The following is a 26585-nucleotide window of genomic DNA, read 5'->3' as shown; positions in this document are numbered from 1 at the left end:
ATGTGCGCCGTGTGATCCTACACATCATGCATTTTTATTTTTGATTATATTTATCTAATAAATGTATTTTTATTTTTATTTTTATACTTTTTTATATTTTTTTTTTACATTTGTTTACACTTTTTTTACACTTTCTTTTTTTTTTTACACTTTTTTTAATGCTTTGGAATACTTAGTATTCCAAAGCATTGCAGTTATATGCTGTCTGCCAGTTTTACAGTGGCACGTCCTCACAGGCAATAACCGGGGCAGACCTGAGGGTCCTAGTAAAGACCCCCGGCTGCCCAGGTAACCAGCAGCACCCCGCAATTGTCGGGGTGCTACAGGAGAAAGACAAAGGGAGCCCCCTCCCTCTGTCAAAACTTCTTACAGCTCGCGGGAAGTGATCGCGGCTGTAAGGGTTAAACTACCGGGACCGAAGTTTTCTTCGGTCCCCTCAGTGCGGCAGGCTCCCGCCCGCCGGGGATCACACACAGCACCCTGCGATCGCGCTGCAGGGTGCTGCAGGGGTGACAGAAGGAGCTCCCTCCCTCTGTCATAACACTCACAGCCCGCGGTCACTTCCGACCGCAGCTGTAAGGGTTAAACTGCCGGGACAGAAGTTTACTTCGGTCCCGGCAGTGCGACAGGGTCCCTGCTGTGTGTTACAGCCGAGTCCCTGCTGCGATCTCGTGAGGGGCACTGCGCAGCACCCACGAGAACCATGGACGAGTATATACGTCCTAATGGCGGAACATGCATCCTGCCTGGACGTGTATACACGTCCATGGTCCTTAACATGTAAACAAAACAAAAAAAGTTTTCCAAGGGAGTGCCACCTCACGATCGCCCTGATTCGTCGGCCGGTTTCCCGGCCGACCAATCAGGGCGCCTGCTGCGGGTGTCACTCCCGCAACCCGCTCCGCCCCTCTTCCGGAGGACGTGAGCGGGTGCGGGACGTGCACCCCAGGTGCTGGGGACCCCGATCCCCGGCGTCAATGTTGGGATCGGGGCCCCAGGAGCGATGGCCGCGGCGGCGACAACGAGGGACTGATGTGATGCGGCTGGATCGTTGGAGGTGAGTGACAGCCTCCTGCTGTTGCTTAGCAACAGCTCCCAGCATGCAAAAAGGGCATGCTGGGAGCTGTAGTTATGCAACAGCAGGAGGCAGACCACCACAACTCCCAGCATGCCCTTATGGGCATGCTGGGACTTGTAGTTTTTCAACAGCTGGAGGCACATTTTTTCTATGGAAAAGTGTACCTTCAGCTGTTGTGTAACTACAACTCCCAGCTTGCACAAACAGCTAAAGTGCATGCTGGGAGTTGTAGTAGTGCATCTGCTGGTTGCATAACTACAACTCCCAGCATGCCCGTTGGCTGTCGGTGACTGCTGGGAGTTGTAGTTTTGCAACAGCTGAAGGCACACTGAGTTATGTAGCAAACCAGTGTGTCTCCAGCTGTTGCATAACTACAGTCCACAGCATCCCCAGCCAAAGTAGTATGCCTCCAGCTGTTGCATAACTACAAGACCCAGCATGCCCTTCCGCTGTCCGTACATGCTGGGGGTTGTAGCTTTTGCAACAGCTGAAGGCACACTGGTTGCAAAACACTGAGTTTGTTACCAAACTCGGTGTTTCACAACCAGTGTGCCTCCAGCTGTTGCAAAACTACAACTCCCAGCATGCACTGATAGACCGAACATGCTGGGAGTTGTAGTTTTGCAACAGCTGGATGCTTCTTCTTCCCCCCCCCCCCCCAATGTGAACGTACAGAGTACACTCACATGGGCGGAGGATTACAGTAAGTATCCGGCTGCAAGTTTGAGCTGCGGCAAATTTTCTGCTGCAGCTCAAACTGCCAGCGAGAAACTACTGTGAACCCCCCGCCCATGCGACTGTACCCTAAAAACACTACACTAACACACAATAAAAAGTAAAAAACACTACGTATACACATACCCCTATACAACCCCCCTCCCCAATAAAAATGAAAAACGTCTGGTACGCCACTGTTTCCAAAACGGAGCCTCCAGCGGTTGCAAAACTACAACTCCCAGCATGCACTGATAGACCGTACATGCTGGGAGTTGTAGTTTTGCAACAGCTGGATGTTCCCTCCCCCCCAATGTGAACGTACAGGGTACACTCACATGGGCGGAGGATTACAGTAAGTATCCGGCTGCAAGTTTGAGCTGCGGCAAATTTTCTGCCGCAGCTCAAACTGCCAGCGAGAAACTACTGTGAACCCCCGCCCGTGCGACTGTACCCTAAAAACACTACACTACACCAACACACAATAAAATAAAAAGTAAAAAACACTACATATACACATACCTCTACACAGCCCCCCTCCCCAATAAAAATGAAAAACGTCTGGTACGCCACAGTTTCCAAAACGGAGCCTCCAGCTGTTGCAAAACAACTACTCCCAGTATTGCCAGATAGCCACTGACTGTCTAGGCATGCTGGGAGTTTTACAACAGCTGGAGGCACCCTGTTTGGGAATCACTGGCGTAGAATACCCCTATGTCAACCCCTACGCAAGTCCCTAATTTAGGCCTCAAATGCGCATGGCGCTCTAACTTTGGAGCCCTGTCGTATTTCAAGGCAACAGTTTAGGGCCACATATGGGATATCGCCGTACTCGGGAGAAATTGTGTTACAAATTTTGTGGGGTATTTTCTGCTTTTACCCTTTTTAAAAATGTTAAATTTTGTGGAAAAGAGGCATTTTAGGTAAAAAAAAAAAAAACATTTTTCACATATGCAAAAGTTGTGAAACCCCTGTGGGGTATTAAGGTTCACTTTACCCCTTGTTACGTTCCCCAAGGGGTCTAGTTTCCAAAATGGTATGCCATGTGATTTTTTTTTTTGCTATCCTGGCACCATAGGGGCTTCCTAAATGAGGCATGCCCCCAGAGCAAAATTTCCTTCAAAAAAGCCAAATGTGACTCCTTCTCTTCTGAGACCTGTAGTGCGCCAGCAGAGCACTTTTCACCCCCCCATGGGGTGTTTTCTGAATCGGGAGAAATTGGGCTTCAAATTTTGGGGGGTATTTTCTGCTTTAACCCTTTGTAAAAATGTAAATTTTTGGGGAAACCAAGCATTTTAGGTAAATTTTTTTTTTTACATATGCAAAAGTTGTGAAACCCCTGTGGGGTATTACAGTTCACTTTACCCCTTGTTACGTTCCCCAAGGGGTCTAGTTTCCAAAATGGTATGCCCTGTGTTTTTTTTGCTGTCCTAGCACCATAGGGGCTTCCTAAATGCGGCATGCCCCCAGAGCAAAATTTGCTTCAAAAAAGCCAAATGTGACTCCTTCTCTTCTGAGACCTGTAGTGCGCCAGCAGAGCACTTTTCACACCCATATGGGGTGTTTTCTGAATCGGGAGAAATTGGGCTTCAAATTCTGGGGGGTATTTTCTGCTATTACCCTTTTTAAAAATGTAAAACTTTTGGGAAACCAAGCATTTTAGGGAAAACATTATTTTTATTTTTTTTACATATGCAAAAGTCGTGAATCACCTGTGGAGTATTAAGGTTTACTTTACCCCTTGTTATGTTCCCCGAGGGGTCTAGTTTCCAAAATGGTATGCCATGTGTTTTTTTTTGCTGTTCTGGCACCATAGGGGCTTCCTAAATGTGACATGCCCCCCAAAAACCATTTGTCGCTCCTTCCCTTCTGAGCCCTCTACTGCGCCCGCCGAACAATTAACATAGACATATGAGGTATTTTCTTACTCGAGAGAAATTGGGTTACAAATACAAGTAAAAATTTTCTCCTTTTTACCCCTTGCAAAAATTTAAAAATTGGGTCTACAAAAACATGCGAGTGTAAAAAATGAAGATTGTGAATTTTCTCCTTCACTTTTCTGCTATTCCTGTGAAACACCTAAAGGGTTAAAACGCTTACTGAATGTCATTTTGAATACTTTGGGGGTGCAGTTTTTATAATGGGGTCTTTAATGGGGTATTTCTAATATGAAGACCCTTCAAATCCACTTCAAACCTGAACTGGTCCCTGAAAAAAAGCGAGTTTCAAAATTTTGTGAAAAATTGGAAAATTGCTGCTGAACTTTGAAGCCCTCTGGTGTCTTCCAAAAGTAAAAACACGTCAATTTTATGATGCAAACATAAAGTAGACATATTGTATATGTGAATAAAAAAAATATTTGGAATATCCATTTTCCTTACAAGCAGAGAGCTTCAAAGTTAGAAAAATGCTAAATTTTCAAATTTGTCATCAAATTTTGGGATTTTTCACCAAGAAAGGATGCAAGTTACCATAAAAATTTACCACTATGCTAAAGTAGAATATGTCACGAAAAAACAATCTTGGAATCAGATTGATAACTAAAAGCATTCCAGAGTTATTAATGTTTAAAGTGACAGTGGTCAGAATCCTTAAGGTGAAAAAGGGCTCAGTCCTTAAGGGGTTAATGCAGGTTCTACAGCCAATCACAACTTTCTGCGGCAAATATGAATTCAGTGCAGGGGACCATAGAAGAGCGGCCGGTCGCATCTATAAATTATGCAGGAGGATCACAAGGGGTGTCAGAAGTGACACCCGGGGCGATCTGTCAATTAGTACAGGTACTACTGCTCTCATCATGGAACAGTGTGTTCCATGCTGGGAGTAGTAGTACTTCCTAAGAAAAAAAAAAGTGAAAAACACACACACTACATTTTTATTATTGTCTGCTACATTTTTAGTGCCCTGCCCGCACACATAAATTGATCCCTGTTTAAAAATTTATAAATATTTTGTTTAAAAAAAATATATATATTGTTAAATAAAAAAATTTCCATTACTACTGCATCCTTTTTTTTTTTTTTTTTTTTTTGGTAACAAATTTTGGTACCAATCAAAGGGGCCAAAAATGCAATTTCTACTCTCTGGTTTTTCTCTGGTGTTTTTTTCTGGCGTTTTTTTGGGCCACAAAAGAACCAAGTCTAAACTTAGCCTAAAGGGGTTTTCTCTTGGCCTCCAGCACTGCTGTGTCCTGCAGAATTTTTATATTTGGCTCAAAACTTTTCTGTTTTTTTTTTTTACACTTTCATTTTTTTTTTTACACTTTTTTTTAATGCTTTGGAATACTTAGTATTCCAAAGCATTGCAGTTATATACTGTCTGCCACTTTTACAATGGCACGTCCTCACAGGCAATAACGGGGGCAGACCTGAGGGTCCTAGTAAAGACCCCCGGCTGCCCAGGTAACCAGCAGCACCCCGCAATCGTCGGGGTGCTACAGGAGAAAGACAAAGGGAGCCCCCTCCCTCTGTCAAAACTTCTTACAGCTCGCGGGAAGCGAATGCGGCTGTAAGGGTTAAACTTTTCTAGTAAAAAAAAATGTCATGGCGTTTGGCATAATTTGTGGTCAGTTTTTGCTCAAAAGAAAAAACTATCCTGATGGAACCGATAAATATCAACCTAACTAATTCAATGAAAATCAGTCACTCCAAAAAGTTGCAGTGTAGCCCTGGCCTTATACACTGTTCAAAATAATAAAGGGAACACTAAGATAACACATCCGAGATCTGAATGAATGAACTAATCGTATGAAATACTTTCGTCTTTACATAGTTGAATGTGCTGACAACAAAATCACACAAAAATGATCAATGGAAATCAAATTTATCAAAGTGGAAAACCACACTACAGGCTGATCCAACTTTGATGTAATGTCCTTACAACAGTCAAAATGAGACTCAGTAGTGTGTGTGGCCTCCATGTGCCCGTATGACCTCCCTACAATGCCTGGGCATGCTCCTGATGAGGTGGTAGATGGTCTCCTGAGGGATGTCCTCCCAGACCTGGACTAAAGCATCCGCCAACTACTGGACAGTCTGCGGTGCAACGTGGTGTTGGTGGATGGAGCAAGACATGATGTCCCAGATGTGCTCAATCGGATACAGGTCTGGGGAATGAGCGGGCCAGTCCATAGTATCAATGCCTTCCTCTTGCAGGAATTGTTGACACACTCCAGCCACATAAGGTCTAGCATTGTCTTCTATTAGGAGGAACCCAGGGCCAACCGCACCAGCATATGGTCTCACAAGGGGTCTGAGGATTTCATGTCGGTACCTAAGAGCAGTCAGGCTACCTCTGGTAAGCACATGGAGGGCTGTGCGGCCCCCCCAAAGAAATGCCACTCCACACCATTACTGACCCACCGCCAAACCGGTCATGCTGAAGTATGTTGCAGGCAGCAGAACGTTCTCCTCAGCATTTCCAGACTCTGTCACATGTGCTCAGTGTGAACCTGCTTTCATCTGTGAAGAGTACCGGGCGCCAGTGGCGAATTTGCCAATCTTGGTGTTCTTTGGCAAATGCAAAGCATCCTGCACGGTGTTGGGCTGTAAGCACAACCCTCAATTGTGGAAGTTGGGCCCTCATACCACCCTCATGGAGTCTGATGGAGGCCATTTTGCTGGTCTCTGGCAGTGCTCCTCCTTGCACAAAGGCAGAGGTAGCGGTCCTGCTACTGGGTTGTTGCCCTCCTACAGCCTTCTCCACGCCTCCTGATGTACTGGCCTGTCTCCTCGACACTATGCTGACAGACACAGCAAACCTTCTTGCCACAGCTTGCATTGATGTGCCATCCTGGATGAGCTGCACTACCTGAGCCACTTGTGTGGGTTGTCGACTCTGTCTCATTCTACCACTAGAGTGAAAGCCCCGCCAGCATTCAAAAGTGACCAAAACATCAGCCAGGAAGCATAGGAACTGAGAAGTGGTCTGTGGTCACCACCTGCAGAACATCTCCTTTATTGGGCGTGTCTTGCTAATTGCCTATAATTTCCACCTGTTGTCTGTTCCATTTGCACAACAGCATGTGAAATTGATTGTCAATCAGTGTTGCTTCCTGAGTGGACAATGTGATTTCACAGAAGTGTCATTGACTTGGAGTTACATTGTGTTGTTTAAGTGTTCCTTTTATTTTTCTAAACAGTGTATGTGGCCATACCATTTATGTTGACTACATGTATGATGTCTGCTACTGTTTGCCATATTCCAGAAGCAGAATGCCACTTTTAAGAGCAACTCCAACCTATGATTTCAGTCTGCCCATAAAAATACAAGCTAAATGTAACCCAATACTTATCAACTCTGAATCTTTTTCCGGGCAGAATAAATTAGACGTAATTTCAGCCTCATTAAATGAATCTTAGTCTGGTGAAATCTAATTGTAATGCCGATAACGCCCAAGAAATAAGGCCGACTGCAAATTACTCCTCCTGTAAGCAGATGGTATAAAAACAGAATTAGTATTGCTTAGCTCATCACACCAGATATGACAGGTCAGCATTCCTGCCATAATTGTTTTATTAAGTGCGTTTCCCAGTTTTGGAACTAATAGTACTCCTCTGTGCTGTCTCCTGTCTGATAGCACTCCTTTGTGCTCTCTCCTCTCTTATAGCACTCCTCTGTGCTCTCTCCTGTCTGATAGTACTCCTCTGTGCTCTCTCCTGTCTGATAGGAATCCTCTGTGCTCTCTCCTGTCTGATAGTACTCCTCTGTGCTCTCACCTGTCCGATAGCACTCCTCTTTGCTCTCTCCTGTCTGATAGTACTCCTCTGTGCTCTCTCTTCTGTGTAATAGCACTCCTCTGTGCTCTCTCCTGTCTCATAGCACTCCTCTTTGCTCTCTTCTGTCTGATAGTACTCCTCTGTGCTCTCTCTTCTGTGTAATAGCACTCCTCTGTGCTCTCTCCTGTCTGATAGCACTCCTCTGTGCTCTCTCCTGTCTGATAGCACTCCTCTGTGCTCTCTCCTGTCCGATAGCACTCCTCTGTGCTCTCTCCTGTGTGATAGGACTCCTCTGTGCTCTTTCCTGTGTGATAGGACTCCTCTGTGCTCTCTTCTGTCTGATAGTACTCCTCTGTGCTCTCTACTGTCTGATAGTACTCCTCTCTGCTCTCTGCTGTCTGATAGGACTCCTATGTGCTCTCTCTCCTGTCTGATAGCACTCCGCTGTGCTCTCTCCTGTCTGATAGTACTCCTCTGTGCTCTCTCTGATCCTATCAGACAGGAGGAGTGCGAGCCCACACTCACTTACTGGACTTTGTCCATGCCTGTGCTTCAGCTTGGACAAAGCCATGATTTTATAAAAAGGAAATAAAAAATTCTTATGAAGTATATTAGAAAGGTTAATGTTTTGCCAAGATGTACAACATATAAAACGTTTTTGAATCTGACAGTGTTCATTCACACGGCCGTCTGTCCCCGTTTTTTTTTTAGCCCTGTTTCGGTTCTGTTCTTGCAGGCTGTAAATCTTTGTTTACATCCGTTTGTACCCGTCTGCACTCATTTCCGCTTTTTTTGGCGACAGAAAAAACGGCACATGCAGTATTTTTTCTTCCGTCAAAAAAACGGAAGAAAAAACTGATACAGTAAATTTGCATTGAAATCTATGGAAAACGGATGTCATCCATTTGCATTCGTTTTTTTTCAATCCGTTTTTTGATCCATTTTTACTTCTGAGCATGCTCAGAACAAAAAAAAATTTTTTTAATTAACTGAACAATAATGGATCCAAATGGATATAAACGGATAACATCCGTTTGCATCCGTTATTTTCCTTTGTTTTTACTTTTGACGGGAGAAGAACGGGACGGGTCTAGTGAACGCAGCCTTAGTCACATTAAATTTTTTAACTATTATGTGAAAGTTTATATTTTAAGGGGAGTTGACATGGGCCTGTATTCTGGGGGTTTTGTGTATTTATTGATTGGTGGTCCCTGGCTCACCCTGGGGGTTATCTGTGTTTGGTAAGCACAGGGAGTGAGATCTAATTTTAAGCTTCACTTTTCTAGTTTTGGTACAAACTTTTGGCAGAAAGAAGTCCGAAAAGACTGTCGCAACCTTTCTGCAGTCACAATGGGTGAGCCTAGCTATGGGTTCTTTTGTTTGGCAGTCACCCAACTTGAGCTGTACAAAAAGTTGCTCACATACCATGAACTGTGAAATCTCTATTCAAGAGTTATTAAAATGTTGCGAAAAAAGCTGAGATAATCTGCTAAATTGTAAATGGGCATTCATGAGCCACCACCCATACGCTGTAGAAGAGCAGATATAAAGCTGTATTTTACACTAATATCTCTGATTTACACCAAACCAGTTAGGGAAGGTGTCCATAAAGGTCACCAAATGGTTAATTGCCAGGAAGTTTCCCCTAAGCCTGACCCATTCTACTATGACTAGGAATTCTTACGAGCTGTTGCCGCTTCCCATCCACCCACGACTGGTAGCTTTCTCCCAATTACTGTGCCAATGGAGAAGACTGCCAATCAGCTTCAGCAGGCCGCTATACACACTAGATAGTAGGCTTTACTTTTTCCCTGCACCATGAATGTTTACTCAATGTACTCAATAAAAGACATAAACAGTACAAATTGTCAGCACCAGCAGGGTTAACAGGTGCTGACAAGGTGTTGTTTGCAAGGTTGCCGGGTTACGCACTGCTGTCTGAGTGGCTAGCTACTGATTGACCACATGTGCATCTCCCTATATTACCAGGCATCAGTCACTGGGAAGATGCCTGTGAAAGCGGTCATTACCTGAGTTGCTAGCATTTTCTTATTCCCTTGTATACCCGGCAACTTGACTTCTGGCTTCATATCTGACTTCTCTTTGGTTATAGCGATTCGGGACCTCTTCCCACTCCTGGCTTGACTCTGTTTGACTGACATCGACTTTATGTGTGTATGTTTAGTTTGTCTTTGTTAGTTGCTTGTTACCCTGTTGCTCCTGACAACTGACAGGATTGTATTTTATTGTGTTGACATTTGACTCCCCTCACAGATTTAGGAAGGGATTGTTGACCAGTTGGATAGGCGGACAAGTAGGCAGGGGCATGGGTGAGCGTAGCGAGCTCTCCTTCCCTGCCCGTACGTGACATTTTCACAGGCCCAAACTATTACCTGCATCTGCTATGATGGAAGCAATGACTGCTTTAGTAGAGCAAATGCAGGGATTAACCCTTTCAGTACAATCTCTTGCTGAGAGGGTTTCAGGCTCAGGACACAGCTAATGGTCAGTCAGTGGTCTGTCCTCCAGCTGTTTCAAGTGACCCTAAAATTAATCTTCCTGACTGTTTTTCAGGTGACCGAAAAAAAATTGTTGTTTTCAGAGAGCGTTGTAAGCTATATTTTCGCATGAGACCACAGTCTACTAGCACAGAGGACCAGAGAGTAGGACTTATATTGTCTTTGTTGCAAGGAGACCCTCAAGAGTGGGCTTTCTCCTTACCTTCCCCAGCTCCTGAATTAAGTTCAGTGGATGCTTTCTTTTCTGCTTTGGGCCTTCTTTATGAGCCAGACTGTGCAGCCTTAGCAGAATCGCAGCTAGTCAATCTTAAGCAGGGAAAGAGAACAGCAGAGGAGTACTGTGCGAATTTTCGGAAGTGGTGCACTGCTTTGGGTTGGAATGATCCAGCCCTTAGGTGTCAGTTCAGACTAGGATTATCTGACGCTATTAAGGATGTTTTAGTAAGTTATCCGTCACCTGACTCATTAGAACAAGCCATGACATTAGCTATATGACTTGACAGACGTATGAAAGAAAGAAATCGAGAGCGGACTTAATTCACTCTCCTTCCTCCATGTTTCCATCTTTTCCTGTCTCTCATGTCTCTTCCGAGGAACCCATGCAGATAGGGAAATTTTCCCCTCAGCAGAGAAAGACTGGTGGAGAGAAGGGTCTTCAGGTCCAGAATTGCGCCTAACGCCAGTAGCCGGGAGACGACAGCGCCTAAATGACAATCAGGGAGGTCATTTAGGCGCACAGGTACCTTCGAAGTTATCTTCAAAAATGTTGTTACCAGGGCAAATATGTTTTCAAAAAAGAAAAATATTTGGTAAAGCTTTTGTTGATTCTGGCTCCGCTGCTAATTTTGTGGATCTAAGATTTATTAAGTCTCTAAATTTACCTTTGAAATGGTTGGAGAACCCGATTCTCATTTCTGGAGTGGATAATTCACCCTTGTCACGAGGTTGTGGCAGTTTTTCTACTCGCGAAGTGGGATTATTGGTCGGTTCTGTGCATTTTGAAAAAATCACCTTTTTTGCTCTTAAAAATTTGTCGGTAAATGGGATTTTGGGTTTACCCTGGTTAAGAAATCATAACCCTGTGTTTAATTGGACCTCAGAGGAACTTATCAAGTGGGGATCTGAGTGTTCTAACAAATGCATTACCATCTCTCTTGCTACTCTCGGTGTGGGTAAAAGTATTCTACCCGAATTTATTTCAGATTTGTGTGACGTTTTTTCTGAGGAAGCCTCCTCTGCTTTGCCCCCACACCGAGATTATGACTTTGCTATTGAATTTTTACCTGATGCTAAATATCCTAAGGGGCGTTTTTATAATTTGTCTGGTTCCGAAAGGGAAGCTATGAAGGATTATTTTCAGTCAAGTTTGCAAAAAGGTCATATTCGTCCATCTGTTTCTCCCATGGGAGCAGGATTCTTCTTTGTAGCCAAAAAAGATGGAGGACTCAGACCTTGTATTGATTATCGAGGTCTGAACAAGATCACAGTCAAAAATAAATACCCATTACCTCTGATTCCAGACTTGTTCAATCAGTTGCAGGGGGCATGTTGGTTTACTAAACTGGACCTTTGAGGGGCTTATAATTTGATCAGAATAAAAGAGGGTGATGAATGGAAAACTGCTTTCAATACCCCTGAGGGTCATTTTGAGTATCTGGTAATGCCCTTTGGTCTCAGTAATGCACCAGCTGTGTTTCAGAATTTGGTCAACGATATCCTTCGTGAACTTATGGGTAAATTTCTCGTAGTGTATCTTGATGATATTCTAATTTTTTCTCGAGATTGGTCGGCTCATGTTAATCATGTGCGTTCTGTTCTGCAGGTATTACGCCAAAACAAGTTGTTTGTTCAACAAGAGAAATGTGTTTTTGGTGTTAAGGAGGTTCAATTTTTGGGGTACATCTTAACTCCAGGACATTTTAAAATGGATCATGAGAAGGTTAAGGCTGTATCTGACTGGGTGAGACCTACGTCATTAAAAGCACTACAGAGGTTTCTGGGTTTTGCAAATTATTATAGGAAATTTATAAAGAATTTTTCTATTGTCGCAAAGCCCTTAACTAATTTGACTCATAAAGGGGCAGATCTGGTTAACTGGTCTCCAGAAGCAGAAGCTGCGTTTGAACATCTTAAGGGATGTTTCCTTTCTGCTCCAACTTTAGTTCAAACAGATCAGACTAAACTCTTTATAGTTGAGGTAGATGCTTCTGAAGTAGGCGCCGGAGCAGTTTTGTCTCAGGGAACTGCCTCTTTGACAAATTTGCATCCTTGTGCTTTCTTTTCTCGAAAATTTTCCACATCAGAACAGAATTATGATGTTGGAAACCGAGAACTTTTCGCTATCAAATGGGCTTTGATAGGAGGAGGAGTGGAGAGATTTCCTTGAGGGGGCAGTTCATCGGGTCACTGTGATCACTGACCATAAAAATTTAACCTTTCTGGAATCTGCCAAACATCTCAATCCTCGTCAAGCTCGGTTCGACTTTGTTATTACTTATCGACCGGGTACTAAGAACGTCTAGGCTTTTGCCTTGTCTCGAAGTTTCAGCGCTTCTCAGCCTATAAACTCTAATCCTGAGACTATTCTTCCAGAAGGTGTGGTTCTCTGCAGTATCTGCCGATTTAACGTCTGAAATTTTGAGTAATCAAGGTTTGGTTCCTCCAGAGACTCCTAGAGGTAAGATCTTTGTACCTAGTCAGTTTCGCCTCTGTATAATCGAGGAATCTCATTGTTCTCCGTTAGCAGGTCATCCTGGTATCCATGGTACAAGGAGATTGCTTCAAAGGAAATTTTGGTGGTCAACCCTGAACAGGGATGTGAAAGCTTTTGTTGCTTCTTGTGATGTGTGTGCCCGAGCTAAGACTCCTCGGATTCGTCCTGCAGGGGAGCTGTGAACATTATCTATTCCTAGGAGACCCTGAACTCATATTTCTATGAATTTTATGACAGATCTACCACCATCTGAGGGAAAGACTGTTTTATGGGTGGTGGTGGATAGGTTTAGAAAACAGTGTCATCTTATTCCTTTGAAAAATCTTCCTTCAGCTAAGATTCTTGCTGACTTATTGATAAGGCATGTTGCTAGGTACCATGGATTACCAGAAAATATTGTATCATATCGAGGAGTACAATTTGTCTCTAAATTTTGGAAACTTTTGGTAAACAATTAGGTGTTCAGTTATCTTTTTCTTCCGCTTTTCATCCACAATCTAACGGTCAAACTGAAAGGTTAAATCAAAGTGTGGAACAGTACTTGAGATGTTATGTGGCAGACAGGCAGAATGAATGGGTGTCCTTTCTGTCTCTAGCTCAGTTTCCCTTGAATAATCAAGAACATTCTTCTACCGGTATGTCACCATTCTTTTGTGTTTATGGATTTAATCCACGGTTTTCTTCCTGTACCTATACTGATAGTGATAACCCTGAGGTCAACACCACTATGAGTAAACTGTGCACAGTTTGGGCTCAGGTTCAGAAGAACCTGGAAAACGCCCAAGTACTACAAAAGAAATCAGCCGACAAGAGACTAACTTGCGGCATAAAATTTTAAGTTGGTGATAAAGTGTGGTTATCTACGAAAAATCTTCGTCTCAAGGTTCCGTCTAAGAAACTGGCATCTAAGTTCATTGGACCTTATGAGGTAATTGAAGTTATTAATCCTGTGAGTTACAGATAAAAATTACCATCTTCTTTTAAGATTCATAATGTGTTCCATTGCTCCTTATTTAAACGTTATGTTCCTACTCAGTCTCCAGTCCCGAGTCCGCCTCCTCCGGTTGAGGTTGACGGAGAGCTTGAGTATGAGGTCGCTAGAATACTGAATAGCAGAAGGGTACAGAATTCTGTCCAGTACTTAGTTCATTGGAAAGGTTATGGTCCGGAGGAGAGATCGTGGGTTCCGGCCTCTTCTCTCCATGCGGCCACTTTAATTAAGAAATTCGACGATTCTCACCCAGACAAACCTAGACCCAGTTTTAAGGGTCCTGTGGCCCCTCTTGAAAGGGGCGGGGGTACTATCAGCACCAGCAGGGTTAACAGGTGCTGACAAGGTGTTGTTTGCAAGGTTGCCGGGTTACGCACTGCTGTCTGAGTGGCTAGCTACTGATTGACCACATGTGCATCTCCCTATATTACCAGGCATCAGACACTGTGAAGATGCCTGTGAAACTGCTCATTACCTGAGTAGCTAACATTCCCTTATTTCCTTGTATACCCAGCAACTTGACTTCTGGCTTCAAATCAGACGGTTTGACTGACATCGACTTTATGTGTGTATGTTTAGTTTGTCTTTGTTAGTTGCTTGTTTCCCTGTTGCTCCCGACAACTGACAGGATTGTATTTTATTGTGTTGACATTTGACTCCCCTCACTTATTTAGGAAGGGATTGTCGACCAGTTGCCAGCCTATCATTTAGGATAGGTGGACAAGTAGGCAGGGACAGGGGCGCGGGTGAGCGTAGCGAGCACTCCTTCCCTGCCCGTACGTGACACAAATATTGTAGCTTAGATAGCAATCAGTTCTCTTTATATTAGTAATCAATCCGGAAAGCTAAGTAATTACTGAACGCATACTAATTGTAGACTTACTAACCCCTTAAGGATGAACCATTTTTCAGTTTTTGCTCTTTCATTTTTTCCTCCTTACCTTTTAAAAATCATAACCCTTTCAATTTTGCACCTACAGACTCATATGATGTATTTTTATTTTACGTGCCAAAAATTTACGGCAAAACAAAAAAAAATCATTGTGGGACAAAATTTCAAAAAACATTTTGTAACTTTTGGGGGGCTTCCGTTTCTACACAGTACATTTTTCAGTAAAATTTACACCTTTTCATTATTCTGTAGGTCCATATGATTAAAATGATACCCTACTTATATAGGTTTGATTTTTTCGTACTTGAGGAAAAAATCATAACTACATGCACGAAAATTAAAACGTTTAAAAATGTCATCTTCTGACCCCTGTAACTTTATTATTCTTCTGCATATGGCGATGTATGAGAGCGCTGTGATCTGAAGTTTTTATCGGTACCATTCTTGTTTTGATTGGACTTTTTGATCACTGTTTATTTTTTTTATGGTATAAAAAGTGACTAAAAATACACAATTTTTGACTTTGGAATTTTTTTTTGACCTGTGTGGTTTAATTAATGAGGCGATACGACATATGTTTCTTTATTTTTTTTACATAGTTTTTTTGAAAATGGGAAAAGTGTGGTGATTCAAACTTTTATTAGGGAAGGGGTTAAGTCATCTTTATTAACTTTTTTTTTCCACTTTTTTTTGCAATGTTATAGCTCCCATAGGGGACTATAACATGCATTACACTGATTGCCCACACTGATCAATGCTATGCCATAGCATTGCATTGATCAGTGTTATCGGTGTTCGATTGCTCAAGCATGGATCTCAGGCTTGGAGCAATCAATCGCCTATCGGATGCCGAGGAGGAAGGGAGGGACCCTCCTCGTGTGTCCCCAGCTGATCGGGTTACCATGGTTTCACCGCGGTGTTTCCGATCAGCCCGACTGAGCCGGCGGGATGTGTTTTTATACATTTTAGATGAGGAGATCAACTTTAATCCCCTTGTCTAAGGGGTTAATACCAGGCATCACCGCGATCTTTGGTGTCCAATATTAGCCACGGGTCTCGGCTACCGTTAGCCACAAGGACCGACCTGATATGCCACGTTATATCGTGTGAGTTAGCGCCGGGTGTACAGGTACACCTGTACAAAGGGGCACTCCGGAGCAAAACTATTTTTTAAATCAACTGGTGCCAAAAAGTTAAACAGATTTGTAAATTACTTCTATATTAATCTTAATCCTTCCAGTACTTATCAGCTGCTGTATACTAAAGAGGAAGTTGTGTAGTTCTTTCCAGTTTGACCACAGTACTCTCTGCTGTCCATTTCAGGAACTGTCCAGCGCAGGAGGGGTTTACTATGGGGATTTGCTCCTACTCTGGACAGTTCCTGACATGGACTGAGGTGTCAGCAGAGAGCACTGTGGTCAGACAGAAAATAACTACACAACATCCTGTGAAGCATACAACAGCTGATAAGTACTGGAAGGATTAAGATTTTTAAATTAAATAGATTTAAAAAAATAGTTTTCCACTAGAGTTGCTCTTTAACCCCGACGAGCGCCGTAAATGTATGTCCTGGTGAGGTGGTACTTAACGCACCAGGATGTACATTTACGTCCTAAGCATAACTGCGAGCATCGGAGCGATGCCCGGATTGTGCGCAGCAGGTCCCGGCTGCTGATCGCAACCAGGGACCCGCCTGTAATGGCGGACACCTGCGATCCCGCGGATGTCTGCCATTAACCCAAGGATAGAATGAACAGAAAAGGTGGTGGAGTCTGTCTGTATGTTAGAAGTGGTATGAAAGTCAGTGTGAACGATGCCATAGTGTGTGATGATTCTGAGGAGGTGGAATCACTGTGGGTAGAATTACAAAAGGAGGGAAATACTGAAAAAATAATATTTGGTGTAATCTACAGACCCCCTAATATCACTGAGGAGATAGAAGGTCGACTGTATAAACAAATAGAGAGGGCCGCCCGGGCAGGTACAGTGGTAATAATGGGAGATTTTAACTATGCAGATATAGATTGGGGTCCGGGGTTGGCTAAAACTACAAAGGGGCGACAATTCCTAAATTTATTGCAGGATAATTTTATGGGCCAGTTTGTGGAGGACCCAACAAGAAGTGATGCCTTGTTGGATCTGATCATTTCCAACAACGCAGAGCTGGTTGGTAATGTAACTGTGCGGGAAAACCTTGGTAATAGCAACCACAATATAGTTACTTTTGACTTAAAATGTAGAAAACAAAGACAGACGGGGAAGGCAAAAACATATAACTTTAAAAAGGCAAATTTCCCTGGGCTGAGAGCTGCACTACAGGACATAGACTGGGGGGAGGTGTTCTCAAATACTGATACAGAAGGTAAATGGGACATCTTTAAATCAACTCTAAATAACTATACAGCTAAATATATACCAAAGGGGAACAAATATAAACGATTAAAACTAAATCCTACTTGGCTGACACATGATGTTAAAAGAGCAATAAACAACAAAAAAATAGCCTTCAAAAAATACAAATCTGATGGGTCAGCGATAACATTTAAACAGTACAAAGAGCTTAATAAAATCTGTAAAAATGTAATAAAAACAGCAAAAATTCAAAACGAGAGACAGGTGGCCAAAGAAAGCAAAACTAATCCTAAATATTTTTTTAGATATATAAATGCAAAAAAACCAAGGACAGAGCATGTAGGACCCCTTAATAATGATAATGGGGAGGTTGTCACAGGCGATCAAGAGAAGGCGGAGCTACTGAATGGGTTCTTTAGTTCTGTATACACTATGGAAAAAGGAGCTGACATTGGCCAGGTCAGTGCTGGTAACACATCATGTAATGTACTGAACTGGCTTAATGTAGAGATGGTACAAGGTAAGTTAAGTGATATAAATGTAAGCAAATCCCCAGGGCCGGATGGACTACACCCAAGAGTTCTTAGCGAGGTAAGTTCAGTAATATCTGTACCCCTGTTCATGATATTTAGAGATTCTCTGGTGTCTGGTATTGTGCCAAGGGACTGGCGCAAGGCGAATGTGGTGCCAATCTTCAAAAAGGGCTCTAGGTCTTCCCCAGGAAACTATAGACCGGTAAGTTTAACGTGCATTGTGGGTAAATTGTTTGAAGGACTTATAAGGGATTACATACACGAATACATAGGGGATAATAGTATTATAAGTGATAGCCAGCATGGGTTTACTAAGGATAGAAGTTGTCAAACCAATCTAATTTGCTTTTATGAAGAGGTGAGTAGAAGCCTTGACAGAGGAATGGCTGTGGATACAGTGTTTCTGGATTTTGCCAAAGCGTTTGATACTGTACCTCATAGACGTCTGACAGGTAAGTTAAGGTCTTTGGGTTTGGAAATTTTAGTTTGTAACTGGATTGAACACTGGCTCATGGATCGTACCCAGAGAGTGGTGGTCAATGATTCGTACTCTGATTGGTCCCCGGTTATTAGTGGTGTACCCCAAGGTTCAGTACTGGGCCCGCTGCTGTTTAATTTATTTATCAATGATATAGAGGATGGTATTAACAGCTCTGTTTCTATCTTTGCAGATGACACCAAGCTTTGTAGCACGGTACAGTCTATAGAGGATGTGCATAAGTTACAAGATGACTTGGATAGACTAAGTGTCTGGGCATCCACTTGGCAAATGAGGTTCAATGTGGATAAATGTAAAGTTATGCATCTGGGTACTAATAACCTGCATGCGTCGTATGTCTTAGGGGGGATTAAACTGGCAGAGTCACTGGTAGAGAAGGATCTGGGTGTACTTGTAGATCCCAGACTACAGAATAGCATGCAATGTCAGGCTGCTGCTTCCAAAGCCGGCAGGATATTGTCATGTATAAAAAGAGGCATGGACTCAAGGGACAGGGACATAATACTCCCCCTTTATAAAGCATTGGTACGGCCTCACCTGGAATATGCTGTTCAGTTTTGGTCGCCTGTCCATAAAAGGGACACTGCGGAGTTGGAAAGGGTGCAGAGACGTGCGACTAAACTAATATGGGGCATGGAACATCTTAGCTATGAGGAGCGATTAAAGGAGTTACAATTGTTTAGTCTTGAGAAGAGACGTTTAAGGGGGGATATGATAAACGTATATAAGTATATTAATGGCCCATACAAAAAATATGGAGAAAAACTGTTCCAGGTTAACCCCCCCCCCCCAAAGGACGAGGGGGCACTCCCTCCGTCTGGAGAAGAAAAAGTTTAGTCTCAAGGGGCGACACGCCTTCTTTACCGTGAGGACTGTGAATTTATGGAACGGTCTACCTCAGGAACTGGTCACAGCAGGAACAATTAACAGCTTTAAAAAAGGATTAGATACATTCATGGAACAAAATAACATTAATGCTTATGAAGAAATATAAAATCCCATCCCTTCCCCAATATCGCGCCACACCCCTACCCCTTAATTCCCTGGTAGAACTTGATGGACATATGTCTTTTTTCGACCGTACTAACTATGTAACTATGTAACCCCTCAGATGCCGTGATCAACACAGATCACGGCATCTGCAGCATCGCGGTCACAAAAATGGATGATTGGATCGCCTGCAGCGCTGCGGCGGTGATCCAATCATCCAGCACAGCAGACGGAGGTCCCCTCACTTTGCTCCGCTGCCTTCCCAGCGTCTTCTGCTCTGATCTGCCTTCCCGCAGACCAGAGCAGAAGATGACCGATAATGCTGATCAGTGCTGTGTCCTATACAAAGCACTGAACAGTATTAGCAATCGAGTGATTGCTATAAATAGTCCCCTATGGGGACTATTAAAGTGTAAAAATAAAAGTAAAAAAAGAAAGTAAAAAAATGTGAAAAACCCCCTCCCCAATAAAAACGTAAATTGTCCCATTTTCCCTATTTCACCCCAAAAAATGTTTAAAAAAATATTTTATTTACATATTTGGTATCGCCGTGTGCATAAATATCTGAACTATTAAAATAAAATGTAAGTGATACCGTACGGTGAACGTCAAAATAAAAAAAAGTCCAAAATAGATGCTTTTTTTTAATAAAAAATTGATTAAAAGTTCTATATAAGCAAATATGGTATACATAAAAAGTACAGATAACAGCGCAAAAAATGAGCCCTCATACCGCTGCTTATACAGAAAAATGAAAAAGTTATAGGTCTTCAAAATAGGGGGATTTTAAACGTACTAATTTGGTTAAAAAGTTTGCGATTTTTTTAAGCGCAACAGTAATAGAAATGTATGTTATCATGGGTATAATTTTAATCATATTGACCCAAAGAATAAAGAACACGTCATTTTTACCGAAATTGTACGGCGTGAGAACAAAACCTTCCAAAATTAGCAAAATTGCTGTTTTCTTTTTAATTTCACCACACAAATAGTATTTTTTTGGTTGTGCCATACATTTTATGGTAAAGTGAGTGATGGTATTACAACGGACAATTGGACGCGCAAAAAACAAGCCCTCATACTAGTCTGTGGATGAAAATATAAAGTTATGATTTTTTGAAGGCGAGGAGGGAAAAGCGAAAACGTAAAAATGTAATTGTCTGCGTCCTTAAGGCCCAAATGGGCTGCGTCCTTAAGGCCAAAATGGTCTGCGTCCTTAAGAGGTTAAGGATCTAATTTATAAACACGACACCTCTAATAAATAACGGCTATCCGGACATGCTGGGGGGGGGGGGGGGGCACAGTTTGAGACCACTGTTCTAAAGTGATTTATTTTTCACTTTGTATCAAATACATTTAATTTAGACTTTCTAAAACAGGGTTCAATTGCAGAAATTTTTTTAATTTTCTTCATTTTTAAAATACGTAGACCTTTTTTTAAAACGCTTTTCCTACTCTGGCACTAAGGTAGTGGGTTATATTCCTGCACAACATGTAAGTCAGAAGTGGTTTCAAAATGAATAAGAAATACAAAGGAAGGACTTTCTGCTGGATCCACTTCTGGCTCAAAAATTTAATTTTTCCAAGAAACGCCCCAAAAAAAAAAACAACCTATGTGGAAACCAAAGCTTTAGGTTGATAAGTGACATGTATCAATAGCTACATTTAACAATTATTGATCATTTTAATATAAGCTTTTTTCTTCTATTGTGTTATCACAGAATATCAGATTTCTTGTGTATGAGTATATCCACCTTACTACATCATTTTTCTATCTGTCTACTAAAACAACATACGGAAGAGAACAGGTGGTATTTCATACACTGCCAATTTTGCAGGTTTTCCTACTTACAAAGCATGTAGAGGTCTGTAAGTTTTATCATAGGTTCTCTTCAACTGTGAGAGACAGAATCTAAAAAACAATTCTGAAAATCACATTGTATGATTTTTTAAAATTGAATTAGAATTTTATTACATAACATCAGTATTTGATCAACTACCAATCAGTAAGAATCCCGGCTCTCACAGACCTGTTATTTTCTCTTTAAAGGGGTTGTGCGCTGCCCTGCCTTTCGGAGCTCCGCACGCAGTGTCCAGAAGTTCATTACTACGAACGCTGTGTGTGGGCTTTCGTGTTCGCGACCCGGCCTCCTCGTGACGTCACGCCCGCCCCCTCAATGAAAGTCTATGGGAAGGGGGCGCGACCGCTGTCACGCGTCCTTCCCATAGACTTTGGTAGAGGGGCCGGGCGTGACGGCACGAGGGGGCCGGGCGTGACGTCACGCCCGGTGGCCGCGAACACGGAAGCCTGCACACACCGTTCGGAGTAATGAACTTCAGGACGATGCATGCGGAGCTCCGAAAGGCAGGGCAGCGCACAACCCCTTTAAAGGGGTACTCTGGCCCTAAGACATCTTATCCCCTATCCAAAGCTTAGGGGATTAGATGTCTGACCGCGGGGGTCCCGCCGCTGGGGACCCCCACAATCTTGCATTCGGCACCCACCTCTTTGAGCAGCACGCTGCGCTTCCAGCTCACAATGCGGGGTGCCGACCATAGGCTGGAGTATTGTGCATCATGACTCCACCCTCGTGTGACGTCACCCCCCCCCCCCCCCCCCCCGCTATGCAAGTCTATGGAAGACTTGCATAGCGGGGGGGGGGGGGGGTGACGTCACATTTTTCCCCGTGTGCAATACCTTACATTTATCAGTGTTCAACCTCATCTGCCACTTCCCAGCTCAAACCTCGAACCTATCCAGATCCATTTTCAGCAGTGCACTGTCCTCCTTTGTGTTATCTACTATAAACAGTGCACTGTCCTCTATTGTGTTCTGTACAATACACAGTGCACTGTTGGTAGAATTTATTATATCTGTAATCTTTTCAAAATGATAATGATGTGCTTTTCTTTACATTTTTATGTATGGTGTAAATAAACTCTTGCTTAATTGAAAAAAATGGCCTATAGTACATGGTGCCTCGTCTTTAGCGTAATTGCAGTGAGATTTGGAGTTGCAGTCACTATTTCATTGATATTTGCAATAATGATCATACTGCGCTACCATGGTAAAATATATTGTATCCATGGCGTGCTAGCCCTGCCTGTGTTCCATTTACACAAGGTTATTACAATCTTACCAGGCAGCCTTTTGTGCCTACAGGCAGCTGAGATGGAAATCAGGTGTTGACTTAAAGGTTATTGTTTCATAATATTTTGCATTATAATGCCTATGATCTAACACTGCCTAGATAACCTTGTATACCATATTTTGACACACGTGACTATTTTATCCGCTCTACAGGACACTGGCAGAAGGGAGGACACCTGGGTAGAGTTCACATACAGTAATTATCAGTCTTCTCACGTTAGTCAAGGTCTCCAATGTACTAGGGCAAGCGTGTTATTATTCATGTAATTACATAGACACAAAGCCGATAAAAATACAAGTCCGTACAAACCACAAATTCAACATGTTAACATGAAACAGCGACTATATGACTTACTAATTTTATCTGGAAAAAATGATAAATGATGATTTGTTCTCAGCTTTATAGTTACATAGTTACATAGTTAGTACGGTCGAAAAAAAGACATACGTCCATCAAGTTCAACCAGGGAATTGAAGGGTAGGGGTGTGGTGGGATATTGGGGGAAGGGATGGAATTTTATATTTCTGCATAAGCATTAATGTTATTTTGTTCCAGGAATGAATCTAACCCTGTTTTAAATTTTTTAATCGTTCCTGCTGTGACTAGTTCCTGAGGTAGACTGTTCCATAAATTCACAGTTCTTATGGTAAAGAAGGCGTGTCACCCCTTGAGCCTAAACCCTCTCTTCTCCAAACGGAGGCAGTGCCCCCTTGTCCTTTGAAGGGGCTTAACCTGGAACAGTTTTTCTCCATATTTTTTGTATGGGCCATTAATATATTTATATACGTTTATCATATCCCCCCTTAAACGTCTCTTCTCAAGGCTAAACAATTGTAACTCCTTTAATCGCTCCTCATAGCTAAGATGTTCCATGCCCCATATTAGTTAAGTCTCGCGTCTCTGCACCCTTTCCAGCAACACAGTGTCCCTTTTATGGACTGGTGACCAAAACTGAACAGCATATTCCAGGTGAGGCCGTACCAATGCTTTATAAAGGGGGAGTATTATGTCCCTGTCCCTTGAGTCCATGCCTCTTTTTATACATGACAATATCCTGCCGGCCTTGGGAGCAGCAGCCTGACATTGCATGCTATTCTGTAGTCTAAAAGTACACCCAGATCCTTCTCTACCAGTGACTCTGCCAGTTTAATCCCCCCCTGAACCCCCCCCCCCCCCCAAAAAAAGAGCTAAAAATCTATGCCATAAAATTGCACTGCAACTCACATTATTCTGCAGCATTAGGTAGGCAGCATAGTTTCCCCACATTAGGTAGGCAGCATAGTTTCCCCACATTAGGTAGGCAGCATAGTTTCCCCACATTAGGTAGGCAACATAGTTTCCCCACATTAGATAGGCAGCATAGTTTCCCCACATTAGGTAGACAGCATAGTTTCCCCACATTAGGTAGCATAGTTTCCCCACATTAGGTAGCATAGTTTCCCCACATTAGATATGCAGCATAGTTTTCCCACATTAGGTAGCATAGTTTCCCCACATAAGGTAGCATAGGTTTCCCACATTAGGTAGCATAGTTTCCCCCCAATAGGTAGCATAGGTTCCCCACATTAGGTAGCATAGGTTCTCCACATTAGGTAGCATAGGTTCCCCACGTTAGGTAGCATAGTTTCCCCACATTAGGTAGCAGTTTCAACAAAGGTAGCATGGTTCGCCTCCCCCCAACCCCCCCCCCCCGACATAGACACACACAGACACACACACACAGACAGACACACAGATACACATACCTGGCCTGCGCAGCGCTTTTCCTCTCCTGCGGCAGCAGACTCACTGTCTAAAGTGGCCACTGCGCCATTAAGCAGCTCAGGCTGCGCCGGCATCACGGCTGCTTTAGAACAGTGAGCGGCAGCAGGGCTGGCCCAACCATGGACCTAGGTGGCACAGAAAAAAAAAAGGGCAGCAATGTACCGCCCCTGAAAAGTGCCGCCTGGGACTTGCATTGAGAGGGCGTGACCTGATGTCATGAGGGGGCGTGGCCGACCCCCACAGCGAGCACACAGTGTTCGAAACTAAATGTTCCGAATGCTGGCCAGTGGAGTTCCCCTTTAAGGGCTCCTGCAAATTTACCTTTGCCATGATTTTTTTTCAGCACTATGGTTACAAGCCTCTATTATTATTTTAATACACATTTATATATTCCATTCATCTCTTTACTGATGTAACTATAGTGCTCATGTGACACATATTGTCGATTTCATGTAATACATATTGTATATGTATGTTTGCCTTCATGTACAATGGCTGCCCGGACTTTGCAAATCTATTGCGCATGCGCGGCCTTTGTGCAGATGTCGGGACTGACGCGCATGATATAAACTACTCACATGGGCATGCCGATCACGTGATGACGACGCTATGCGTGCGGACGTCAGGTGATTCCGGCGTTCAACATGGATATACACTACTATGGCATATATATACACTATGTACCGTTTAGTTACGATAGCCCGCCCCTTCCCTGATGTTTTCGATCACGTTTACACTATGCACCTGCATTGTATTTAAATCTTATGTATTAATATGGATATGGGCAATAATATTTTTTAAAAGTAGTTTTTGGAGGCCCTTCAGACACAAATTCCAGACATCAATTTCGCCTCTTGGAAAAGATGTGGGGTCGCTATATACTCCGATATTGCAGAGGAAACAGGAATACTGCCATTTCAAGCAATAGCTAAAACATGTTCCCTACCCAAGGCTGAATTCTATAGATATCTCCAGCTAAGATATTTTATAAATTCAATACAAATTCCATATTCACAGACACAAACTTTATATACAACATTTTTTTTCTAACAAGGATTCAGATAAAGGGGGTATCACTAGGGCGCACAAAGCACTCTTCTTAGCCTATGAGCTCGCGGCGGGATGTGGGAAATGGGAAGAGGACCTAGGTAGGGTATTTGAGGAGGCAGCATGGCTACATGCCTTTAGTATAAGCTCTAAGGTATCACACAATGTCCTACACTTGGAAACAGCTAGGGAGATTGTCTACCGGTGGTACTTACCGTAACCATATCAAAAATGAATCCCACATGCTGTAATAGATGCTGGAGGTGTAATAACCATGTAGGTACTATGTTTCATATATGGTGGGAATGTGCGCCTATTAATACGTTTTGGAATGAGGTTGATCTCCTGTTAATCCAGATAGTGGGTAATCATTTTCCATGGGGTCCGCAGGTAGGACTTCTCCACTTAGGCCTCACTGAGATTTCCATGTCGAATATTACTATAGCCATACACTTACTGACGGCAGCCAAAACAACAATAGCGGCTAGATGGAAATCCAGAGAGGTGCCAGAAATATCGAATTTGTTAAATATAATGGAATACAACTACAATATGGAACGGTTTATTGCTATTTCTACAAACCAATCATTAAGGTTCTTTCAAACATGGGATATGTGGTTGACCTACAGACGCATATAACGCAAACAGTTTCTTATTTCTATTTTTCTCTTTTTCTCTTGTCTGTGTTTATTTTTTTTATTTTTTTTTTATTTAGTCTCTTTCCTTCTTTAATGTATGAAATATAATGTATTGTGAAAAATGAAATAAAGAGTTAAAAAAAAAAAATGTGTTGCGCTATTGATATATTTATATATTTTGTGAGTTTTTATGTTACCGTATTTTTCGCCCAGTAGGACGCACCGGCGCATAAGACGCACCCTATTTTTAGGTGCAGAATCTAAAAAATTAAAGATTTTTAACCCAATAGTGGTCTTCAACCTGCGGACCTCCAGATATTGCAAAACTATAACTCCCAGCATGCCCGGACAGCCGTTGGCTGTCCGGGCATGCTGGGAGTTATAGTTTTGCAACATCTGGGGGTCCGCAGATTGAAGACCACTGCATAGGAGGTAATACTCACGTGTCCCCCGCCGCTCCGGACCAGTCATCGCTGCCCTGGATGTCGCTCCATCGCTGTCGCCGTGTCCCCGTCGCTGCTGAAAGTCTCTGCTGTCGGCCGGGGTATCCTCGCTCTCTGTCGCCATCATCAAGTCGTTACGCACGCCGACGCACGTACGCGACGACGTGATGACGAGGAAGGAGAGTGCCGGCCATACAGGGGATCCCTAAACGGAGAAGACACCGAGGAGGCAGGTAAGGTCCCTCCCGGTGTCCTGTAAGCACTAACCCGGCTATTCAGTCGGGCTGTTCGGGACCGCCGTGGTGAAATCGCGGCGGTCCCGAACAGCCCGACTAAGCAGCCGGGTTAGTGTCACTTTCCCTTCAGACGCGGCGGTCAGCTTTGATCGCCGCGTCTGAAGGGTTAATACAGGGCATCACCGCGATCGGTGAGGTCCTGTATTAGCCGCGGGTCCCGGCCATTGATGGCTGCAGGGACTGCCGCCATAGGGGTGTATTCGCCGTATAAGACGCACCGACTTTTTCCCCCCAGTTTTGGGGAAGA

This window comes from Hyla sarda, chromosome 6, assembly GCF_029499605.1.
Source record: "Hyla sarda isolate aHylSar1 chromosome 6, aHylSar1.hap1, whole genome shotgun sequence".
Taxonomy (NCBI): domain Eukaryota; kingdom Metazoa; phylum Chordata; class Amphibia; order Anura; family Hylidae; genus Hyla; species Hyla sarda.
This window is presented reverse-complemented; position numbering follows the sequence as displayed.